This window comes from Egretta garzetta, unplaced genomic scaffold (genome assembly GCF_000687185.1).
Source record: "Egretta garzetta isolate BGI_Z169 unplaced genomic scaffold, ASM68718v1 scaffold368, whole genome shotgun sequence".
Taxonomy (NCBI): Eukaryota; Metazoa; Chordata; class Aves; order Pelecaniformes; family Ardeidae; genus Egretta; species Egretta garzetta.
This window is the reverse complement of record NW_009260684.1, coordinates 3,411,438-3,422,685: the sequence shown is the minus strand read 5'-3', so window position 1 is coordinate 3,422,685 and position 11,248 is coordinate 3,411,438. Positions and strand designations below refer to the sequence as shown.

The 11,248-nt window shown below is 44.0% G+C and overlaps 1 protein-coding gene across 2 annotated transcripts in view; it reads left to right on the top strand.

The window, feature by feature from the left end:
* The window catches only part of EYA3 (EYA transcriptional coactivator and phosphatase 3), a 72,328-nt gene that overhangs the window by 13,684 nt on the left and 47,396 nt on the right, over positions 1 to 11,248 (top strand). The gene's annotated exons all lie outside the window — the stretch shown is intronic.

The window sequence follows — 11,248 nt, the reverse complement described above, 5'->3', positions numbered from 1 at the left end:
CGCCTTAGTCGCCCCTGGCGGTGCTTGGAGGCGCTAGGAGGCGGCCAAAAGGTGCAGAAAGTCACTGAGGGACCCCCTGAGCTCGGGGAACGAGGAGGCGGGGAGCAAGAACTCTCTGGGCAGCTGGGGCCGTGCCCAGGGCTTGGGGCGGCAGCAGGAGCTCAGGGCACCCTTGCTCAAACTGCCTTGGCTGTGCAAGAGACCTGTCTGCACTGAGTCGTTGGATGGGCTGAGCGCTCTACTACAGCCCGTGCAGGCAGGTCCAAGAGGATGTGTTCAGGCTTGGCAGGGCCATGACCTGGTTTCACAAGCTGTGCTGGACCCAGCTTGGCTCTGCTGGACATTCCTGGTTCCGGGAATGCTGCACAGGGCTGCTGAAGCTTTATGCAGAGCCAGCTCAAGTACAGCATGCCTTACTAGTTTGGTTTCTGCGCTGCATGGTGCAACTAAATTGTTTCCAGACTAGAGCTAGTCCTCAGCGCAACATAGCTGTAGTAATTCAGATGGAGAATTATACAAAAAAGTCTTGGTGGACTTTGCTTTCAGTATGGAGCTACTTCTGCTTCTGTTTCTGTGATTCACTTAATCTGTAGCGTAGTAACTTCCAACTGGTAATTAAAAGACAACTGTACCGATTAAGATAAGATTTTTATGATTATCGTTATCTGCCTCTGTTGTTTGGTTTTCTTCAGTTTTGTCTGTTGCGGATTATCTTAAATTCATGATACTGAATAAGATAGGTTTTGGTGAGAATCATGGCAATTCACGTGTCTCAAGTCAGTGTTTTCATAATAAGCTGCTTTTAAAAACGCCTGAAGATAGTGGCTTCCTCAGCATGCAGAACTACTGACCTATCAGACTGTACCTGTCACGTTTGGGTTTTTTTCTTGTCACCTCATGGTGTGATACTTCTTTCTTGTGCAGTTCTGCAATCCAGTTTTTGCCATGCAGACAGTGATACATGGGTGCATTCTCACTGCTCCATGTCTACAAGGTAGCTGAGGTTAAGGTCTGGCAGTTTACAAGCCACCAGAACTACTGCACAGTGTCTTTCTGCAGCTTTTGCCTCCCTCTCAGCTCTTCCATGCAACCTCAGCAGCAGCTCTGGCACCTTGGTGGGTTGTTTGACAAATTTGATTGAAATGCTGTCACTCCCCTGTCACAAGATGCATGTAATAGCTGTGATAACTCATGAATAATTGGTGACTTTGGGATGATTTATAGCTTCTCAAAGCGTTGCTCTGTAAATGTCCAGATGTTGAATGAGTTTTGAATTGAATATGTCAGAGTACGTTTTATTAAACAGGTTTCCATGCTTTCTTAATGGGTTGGAATACCTGTACAGCAGGTTAATCTACCATTTCCTAGCTTTCGTGTACCAAAGGATAGTTATATATGATCAGTCGCAAAACTGGATAAAATACACTGGAATGTTTTAATTGAACAGAAAGCCTAGGAAGTGGGGTGTTCCTGTGTGCAAGTCATATTATGCGTAAAGATTCAGGGCTTAAAGCAGATAAAGTCATTGTGGACGTGCGTGACTCAGTACTGCAAGTCTGTGCTCTTCTTTTGCTGCAAGGTGCTCCTGGAAAATGGGTGTTAAAACTTGTACTGGGCCTGCAAAAGCCTGTGATCGAAAAAGGATCTGTCAGGATGGAGATGTACAGGAAACTTTTCAGGCCTTAAATGGAATTGTGTCAGGATTTGACAACTGGTATTTTCTGTCTGATCTCACACCCAGCAGCGTCTACAGACCACCCACCTGCAGAGAGCATTGTCTCTTGCAGTGGCTCCTGAGTGGTTTTGTCACCTAAACTATGACCGGTATCGCACACTGGTTAGTGGTAAGTTGAGGAAGGTCTTTTTCAGCTTATTCTTGCTTTGTATTATCCTTAATTTATTTTCTTTCATCCTAATTAGTCTGGAAGTTTTTCCTTTAATTGGTTAAAGGGCAGCAAAACAAACATCTTTCCAGCAGTGGCCCCTCTCTAGAAGTGATTCAAGGATAGCTCATTCGGATGCTGTGATCGCACACTGGTTAGTGGTAAGTTGAGGAAGGTCTTTTTCAGCTTATTCTTGCTTTGTATTATCCTTAATTTATTTTCTTTCATCCTAATTAGTCTGGAAGTTTTTCCTTTAATTGGTTAAAGGGCAGCAAAACAAACATCTTTCCAGCAGTGGCCCCTCTCTAGAAGTGATTCAAGGATAGCTCATTCGGATGCTGTGACTGGAGGCACTCCAGTACCTGAGGGTATGGCTTCAAATCGTTTCTTCAGCCGCCTCTAGAGCTTCAGTGAAGGCCATGCTGCAAGGGGTCAGATGTCCTCCTAACACATTACCCAAACCTGTGGGCAGGTGCTGTGGGCAGAAGACGCAGCATGTCATCACAGGCTCTTCAGTGTATGGTGTCATTTTGATCCGCACCAGTCACTGCAGTCTTGTCTTTTCCAGGTTGTCCCCAATCAGTCTCACAACTGGGCAACATAACTAGAAAACAAGCTTTGTACTTGGAAAAATAATTGTGATGATGCTGATTGGGAACTTTTTCCATCTGTTAGTTAACCTCTTGGAGTTAAAGGTATGGCTGGCCTAACTTCAGAGGTGATTGAACCGTTCTTCAGTTCTGCAGAAGAGGAAGAGGAGTCTTGAAGTTTGCGTTGTTTGTGTCTGAATCCTGACAGTCCTGTTTCTCTGAGAGTCACCAGCTGGAACACAACATAGAGTGTATGGCAGCTTTGAACCTTGGGTGATGGTTCATACTTCTGTAAATATCATGCTATCATATGTAATTCCCTTTTGAAGATTTTACAAATCAGTCTCATATTAATGTCTTTTCTGTGACAATTATTTTGCTCTGTTCTGTTTGAGAAAGCTTAAGAAAGTCCTCCTTAAATATGATTAATTTAAGATGATCAGGGTAGAAAAATGCATATTCAGGACCAGGATCATTTGAAAAAGCAGGCGATTAATTATTATTCAGAGCAGAAAAATAAGGGGCAGCCGTTTTCAAAACCACATGGAAGTATTCCAAAGTAGGCTTGATCACTGGGTGCCTGTCAGGATTTCCCCACGCTGCTGTTTTGGTGAAGACATACTTGTTCCCATGTACCCATTGGGGAAAACACTGTCACAAAACCCAGCCCCCTTGGTTCAAGGCTTTGAAGTTTAACATAGAAGCCTGGTCCCATTCACAATATGTCTGATATTTTGTTCCAATACCTTTATAAGAGCTTTTGACATTTCAGAAGCCATTGCCTTGATTAATCTGTGTACTTTAAATCCCCATATCCTGTCCATCCAGAACTTTTGGGGTATAGGGAGGGGAACTGCCCTTTTTAGAAGATAAAGGGACTCAAAAGATAATAGGGACTACTTTTTTTTCTTCATCAGCTTGGCTGGTATTCTGGAGAACTATGAAGACCCATGATTATTCTTCTTCTACTGTATCAATTTTTTTTTTTTTTCTATCCAGTAGTTAGCTCTCATGCCAAGCCTGCTGCTACGTTGACCTTTCTGGATATGAGGAAAAACTAATTCTTCTGGCTTTAAAAAAAAAAAAATAGTAGCTACAAAATACTCTTGCCTGACCTCAAGAAAGCCAAGAACTCCCCATGAGTGAATAATACCACTGCTCTCAGCATTTTAAAAAAAGATAGTAACGTAGTTTGACAATTCTCTGAATTATTAATCTGTGTAGTAGGTTTCCAGGACCTAAAGAGTTTAACTTTATGCTGAAGAAAAAACAGCACCAAGTTGTTGAGTAAGTTTCTCTAATCTCTGAATGAAATGACCGTTTCTGTGGATCCTGTTATAGCTGCTACCAGAATCCAGTGTACGTCCTGCAGCTTCTTTTTCCAATGAGGGAAGTAAAAAGGGGACTACTTCAAGAGCGTGTTTGGCTCCATTAGTCAAAGATGACAGCCCTTTTGGAATTTCTTGATGTTGACAGATTTTGGAGCTAAAAGGCAGCAGAAAATACTGTGGACTGTTCTTTCTCAAAGGTTACCTTATATATGGTAGGCAAGAAGATACTGATTCCTTGGACTCTGGTTTAGCCTGAAGTCATGTGTCATCCTGCTGGTTCTGCTGAAACTTTGGTGGTGTTAGTCACTCGCCTGGGCCCCTGGCTTGCCTGGGGATGGGCACACGGTCACAAGTGGCAGAGCTACCAGGGCTCCAAGAGCTGTGAAAATGAGTTGTGTATTCCTTGCCCATCCCAGTTGTCAAAACTGATTGTCACTTAATGGAGTGTAGGGTTAAACAGTCTTTGATTACTACTGCAATAGTTTGCATAATGTGATTCACTTTGCAGCTGGCATCAGCTAAAGTTAAAATACAACTCGACTAATTACAAATACCTTGGTAAAGCAATGTCCTGGCCATTCGTCTGTCTGCATTCATCTTGTATTCTAGATTTTCTGCAATCCTCAGAAACTTCAGAACATACAGTGCTATTTTTGCTAGGTTTTATTTGTTATCTGGTTAGGGATTAATTCTCAGTGACAAGGTCTGAAGAAAATGCATTTATAGCAATGAAGATATCTTCATGATCTTGTTTGTTTCCTCCCAGAGTCAAGCAGCACTTGCACATATCAGAAGGTTAGAGGATCTGGTTTACATGAAGCAGTGTAAATCATTCTCTTTTGTTTTGTTTTTTAAGTGTTGACCAGCAAAACCACACATACACTGTGGAAAGGTGCAGACACAAAGTTTGAGTCTCTTCTTGTGAACACAGTTGTGTGAACCCTGAAATCTCATGCTTTCTTACCTCCTCTTTTTTTTTTTTTTTTCCTCCTTAAAAGCTGTAACTCAGGAAATGTGCATTCCCCTTCCCCCCAAAAAAGATGCAAAACAACAAACCCCCTTGATGGCTCTTCATCAACCCCTATTGACTGGTTGGTTGTTGTTTGTAATATGTGTAGTTGCCGTTTGGCTGAATGTGGTAACAGTCCAACGGAGACTCCTGTGGATCAGGAACAATTTCAAACAAGGATTCTCATGTTATTAAAATGTCAGACTTTCCTGCTGTGCTTCCTTTGTCCATCTCTTTGGTATTTGTTGTCCTGCTCTTTCGGAGCCTTCAAATTATTTTTCTGTGTCTGTACCAGAAGTTGAACGTACATCTGGTGACCCCATGGTGTTGCTGCTTGTGAATGAACCCAGAGGCTCACTAATTGCAGTCACGAGTAGTAATCCACGTTGGGTTACTGCACTGCTTTTCTGTGTTCACAAGAAGACTTGGAAGGATGCTGGGAGCAAAGCTATCTTTCTCTATAGTAAAGAAAAAGTTTCAAGTAGGACAGGTCCAGACTGCAAGCTTATGTCACCACAGTTTTGTTGTCTAGAAGTATATTTTTGTTTTCTGGAGAAGAGAGTTGTTGATTGGAATGAGTCATTGTTTTTAGAAGTTAATGTACTTGAGTACTCTTGAACTGAAAATATTTTGTATGGGCTAAATATAAAAAGTTACATAGTGAATAGGCTGGCAGATAATTCAAATAAATAATGGCATGAAGGAGAAAAAAGGACATGTGAATAGATGGAAGGACAACGGGGAGGAGAAAGGAAACAGGAATCTGTTTTTTACTGTGAAGGTTTTGTTGTCCTGGCTGCAAGATCTTTTGAGGCTCATGTAGAAACTTTGTATTATTTTTGTGTGTTTCAATGTAGCTTTTTTTACTGCTTGCCCTATTCTGGAGCATAGGTAAGCTAGAAGCACTCATAATAAGTAAAATAACAGCCCTTTCTCTTTTATAAAAAATAATGTATGACATACTCAGCAGCAGCTCAGAGATTGTTAGTGAGTTGGTCACTGACAGCACATGTTATTTATGAATCCTACTGAAGAGGACCTGAACTAACATGAAAGAAAAAGAGAATTGGGGGAAATGGGACCTTTAGGGTAGATTTCGGGAAAAAAAAAAATCATCAGACATTTCTTTGCCAAAATTGTACCTAGCAGAGGAGATGATGCTTCCATTTGTGAGATGTTAATTCTTATTTGAAACTTGACCAACCTGCCAAGAGCAGAGCGGGAAAAGGATTACGACAGTGAGCTGTAGCAAGAAGCAGTGAATCTTTTACCATCTAAGTCTGCATTTGTTTGATACCTGTTGATAGTACTGTCATGCCAAATACAAGTTTTGGGGTTGTTGAATTCCAAATGGAAGGCGTTTGTTCTTGTTTCAGGTGATTTGTGACACAATGGTATTAACTAGTGTAGATATTGTAATCATATTAATTATTTTCAGTGATTAGGGATGTTCTTTTGATGATGATTATGGGGAACTAACCCCACAGTTATGCTATCCGTGCTGTAACAAGCATCTGAGAAGTGGTGGAAGGACATGGTAGTGCCGGGGTACCTACCAGCTGGACAGAAATGGTGGGGTAGGGTATATAGTGGGAGGTGGGCTCTGTGCATGAAGGGTTTTTATAGTGGTTTTGGTGGAAATGCCAGACTGTAAATGTGCTACTGGGATAATACTGGCAACCCCTGGATCAGGACATTGATAGTCATCAGGAACTATTAAATGAGATCAGAGAAGCTGCAGATTTGGGTGAGTTATAGTGGGAGATTTCAACTACCCAGACAGAGACCAGTTCTGTGCCTCATCAGGAGGTGAGGGAGAGACCATTCTTCTAAGTCAATAAATGGCTGCTTCTTACAGCAACCAAGTTTAGACTAATAAGAGAGTGTCATGGTGCATAGGACCTACTTTAAGCTAGTAGTGGGATGGCTTATAACAACCACAGTACAAGTAGATATAACTGAGTAGAAGGGGGCAGCAGACAAATCCAGCACATGGATATTCAATTTCAAGAAATTAAAATACCTAAAAATAAATCAAGTAGTTTTAAAAATCCCCCAAACCATAAAAAGATCTGCCAAAAAAGTGAGCAGCCTACAGGGAGCTTGGCATCTGTTTAAGACATACTGTGTCAGGAGCCAAGATATACCATTTGAAAGTGAACAAATTGGTCCCCTCCAAAAAATTCCTGCGTGGCTCAATGGGAAAGCTAAAAAGCCATCATGGGGAAAAGATGAGCATTTAAAAAATGGAAAGCATGGTGGGTGAGAACAGGAGAATCTGTAGCATAGCGGGTGAAATATAAAAGGAGAATGAAAAAGGGTGAAAAGGAAGTTGAAGAGCAACCTTGCACAGATGGCTCAAACCAGTACTACAATCTCTAAATCCATCAGGAGCAGGAATCCAGGTAGGGATTGTGTGGGACTGCTTTGTGACCAAGGGTGGTAGAACAGGCACCTGGGGATGGTAAGGCAAAAGAAAGAAGCTCTGTTGTTGGTGTTACTGCTAAAGATGGGCTCTAGAGGACATCCTGGGAACATCATACAGGTGACTGACTTCCAGCAGCAATGAGTTGATAGAGTTATAAAGGACAAAATCACTGCTTACTGGAAAATACAGTCCATTGGAAAAGAGTCAGCATGGCTTCTGTAAAGGGAAATTCTACCTTGTTAATGTACTGGAGTTCCGCAAGTGCACAGGTAGAGGGAACCAACAGGTATAATCAAATTTTCAGAAAAGATTTGACAAAGCTGTATTAAAGAAGCTAAGTTTCCCCAGGCTTGGAGGAGAGGCTCTATCAATGGAAAGCTGGTGAAGGCATAGATCTGGACTGTAGGGGACATCACAAGGTGGCCTCCTTCGGTCTTCTCCTCACAGGAGGTAGGTTGTTCAAGATCTTGTCCACTGGGGTTTTGAAAATGTGCAAGGGTGAACATTTTGCCAGTCCTGAGGGTCTCTCTTCCAGTGCAGACCACTCACATGGTGAATAAATTTTTCCTCACATTGAACTGGAATTTTTCTTGTTTCAATTTATGACCATTACCTCTTTAGGCACTTGAGATGAGTCTGGCTGGATCTTTTCTATCATATCTTTTTAGCCTAGCTTGGGACAAGCCTTCACTGCTGCCAGGGCTCATGGCTGACTCATGTTGAACTTATCCACCAGGATCTCTAGTTGCTTTCCTGCAGAACTGTGACCTCTCAGTTTGTTCCCAGCCTGTCCTGTTGCATAGGGTTGCTCCATCCCTAGGGCACCACATAGCACTTGCCCTTGTTGAACTTCACAAGGTTCCTGCCAGCCCATTCTTCCAGTATCACAGTCCATCTGAATTGCCGTTCTTCCTTTCAGGGTTTTGGACTGCACCCCCCCAGTTTGGGCTTTCCCACAGATTTTTTTTGAAGGATTGTTCTGTACTGTTGCACTGGTCATGATGATGATAGTAATATTGTGTCCACTGTCAGCTCTTGTAGGTGGCTTTTTGTTACCAGCCACTAGTTAGATCGTAGACCTGTAATTACAGTCCTTTGAACCTGGCAGTCCAGACAATTTTTCAACCACCATGTAGTCTGTCTCCTGTTTATACCTGCCCCGTGTGGCTGCAAGGATGCTGAAGGACTCTGCATTACTAAAATGAGATACAGAATATTTATAGCTCTCTTATTCCACAGAGCAAATCATTGCATCAGAAAGGGCAGTCAGACTGGCCAGGTATTGTTTGCCTTTGGTGGATCCATGCTTCTTGTTCCCAATTGCTTTCTTGTCCTTCATGTGCACGTGAATGGTCTCCATGTGGATTTGCTCCCTGAGACACTGAGGCAAGTCTGACTTGCCCATCTTGAAGGTGACATTTGCCCTTTTGCAGTCATCAGTCACGTCCTGGATTGATACGACCTTTCAAAAATAATACAAAGCAGCTCCTTTCCCATCTGATTTGGTCTTACGGAGTTGTGTATGTCCAGTTTTCTTAAGGTGGTCTCTAACTTCATCCTTCTGTGCCACTGTTAGTGTCTGGCAGCAGCAGGGACGTGCTGGTCCCTATGGGAAGGGACTCTTGAGTGTGGTGGCAAGGCAGGCAGCAGCAGTGGTCTCACTAGCAAAGGTATGGCCCATCAGGACCCATGCTATGAGCAGGGCAAGCCAGCAATGGCAGGTAGCTGGGTTAAGGCAAGAGCCCTGGCTGGCAGATGGATCCATGGTGAGGCAGCTTTGAGGTTAAGCTGGAAAGTCAAGGCTATAGCTCAGGTGAGTGCCAAAGGTGTGAGTTGCAGCTTAAAAGCATCTCCCAAGGCAGGGAGTGGAGACCTTCACTGAAGCCTCCAGTAGAGCTTTCTGGAAAAGCTGTCCCAGGAGTATCGGCTGTACTGTCTTGGCCCTGAGCCCAGGTAACCAAACCCCCATGAGGGGGATATTTGCTGGGGGCCCTGACAGGTGGCACTTGCTTCCTCCAAGCTCTGCCACAAGGTACAAGGACTTGGGATGCCTGAGAACAGACCTTGATGGTAAAGCCTGAAGCAAGGAAGACATTGAATAGATCAGCCTTTCCTGTGTCCTTGGTCAGTTGATCGCGTGCCCTGCTCAGCATCCGACCAACAGTTTTCTTGGTCTTTTACTGCCAGTGTGCTCACAAGGGCCCTTGTTGCCCTTTGCATCCCCTGCCAGATTTGAGCCAGCTGAGCTTCTGATCTCTGCATGCTTCATCACTTCTGGTGAATTCCTCACACCTGTCTGGTCTTTGCTTTCCTTCTGAGCTTAGTCAGAAGTTCACTGTCCAGCCAAACTGTCCTCCTTCTGCATCTGCTCATTTTCCTGCATGTTAGGATGGACTGTTCTTGGGGGGAAGCTGTCCTTGAGGGTCAGCCATCTTTCCCAGGCTGCATTGCTCCTCCAGGCCCTCCCATAGTACCATACCTGTCAGATCGGTCTTCTGAACAAACTGTAATCTGGCTGTTTATTTTGTTACTCGTCATCTTCACTTCTCCTGGGATCTTGAACTCTTACCATGCCACATCATCACATAAAAAAATTATCTTTGATGCACTGAGAAACCTGACTTTTGTTCACCCCACCACGTTGCCCTCACAGGAGATATTTGGGTGGTTAAAGTCCCTCTTGCAAACGCTGGTCTGCGATCACTAGGTTTCTTCCAGCTGTTTGAAGAAGCCTTCATCAATCACTAGGTTTCTTCCAGCTGTTTAAAGAAGCCTTCATTCACTTCTTGGCAGAGGATCTGTAGTGGACATCTGCCACAATATTCCCCTTTTTTGGCTACTCTTCTTACTCTGACTGTGCAACATGGGTAGAGGTCTATCCATCATCCCGTAGCAGAGCTGGTTCGTCTGAGCATTTTTGTCACCCTGTCTTATGTGTGCTGTGGATCTTCCCTGACAAACCTACTTAAAAGCCCTCTAACTCAATTACCAACCCCAGGGAGCAGAGGACAGGGCTTAGTGGTCATTTCAAAGGCTGGAGGAGTCAGCACTGTAGTACCCTCAAGGTTGGTGCTTAGGCTGGTTTTGTCCAGCATTTTTACCAGTGATCCGGAGAAGTGAATGAACAGTGAAATCCCCAAGTTGTTAGTGAACTTTTGAGCCATAAAAAGCCGCACCAAAAGCAGAATATTTCCCAACTGAGTGATCAAAAGGGTGGCAGGAGAGCTTCAGTGTAGATGATTTACAAGAACATAAATAATTAACATAAATATAGTTTGGATTGCTTTCCCTAAATTAAGGGTAATTCACTTAGGGCAAAGCAATCTAAACCGTATGTAGATACAGCTGAACTCAGAACAGGCAGTTACGACTCCAGGAGGAAAACCTGAGGACAGTGATGGTTCATTGTGATGATTACTCAGTGTAAATGGCAGCCAAACAAAAAGCCAAAGATGTTGGCTGTCATTAGGAAGGGTGTTGAAAACAACAGTCAGAGGCATCATTTCACTGCTCTGTAGTAAAGCTGTGGTTGCAGCCACATCTTGTGTACTATGTGCAGCTCTGGTCAAGCTGCCAAAGAGGGAGCAGAGAGGGGAGCAGTGATCGTAGGGTATGGAGCCTTAACGAAGAGAAGCTCAAGCCTGGGACTGATTTGGAGAGAGAATGTAATCAGGGTGAACAAAATCCTGAAGGCAGGGGATGTGCTGACAGCCGAGCTGCTCACCCAACCCTGCCATGCTAGGACAGAAGGTGCTCAGACACTCGTTCATGTAAAAGAGCTGAGAAGTTCTTTATGTGGCAGGTCGTGAGCTGCACTGGGCGGCTGTGGGAGCTGCTAGCCCCAGCCGTCTCAGAGAGGCACCAGACAAATTCGTGGAAGCGGGACCATGAGTGGATGCTAGAGGGTGAGGCGAGGATTTCCCCTCTGCGGTCCCACAACGGTGGCTGCTGGAGGGGTGTGCAGGGGTGCTGGAGATCGGCCAGGCTCACGCACTCCCTGCCAGTGG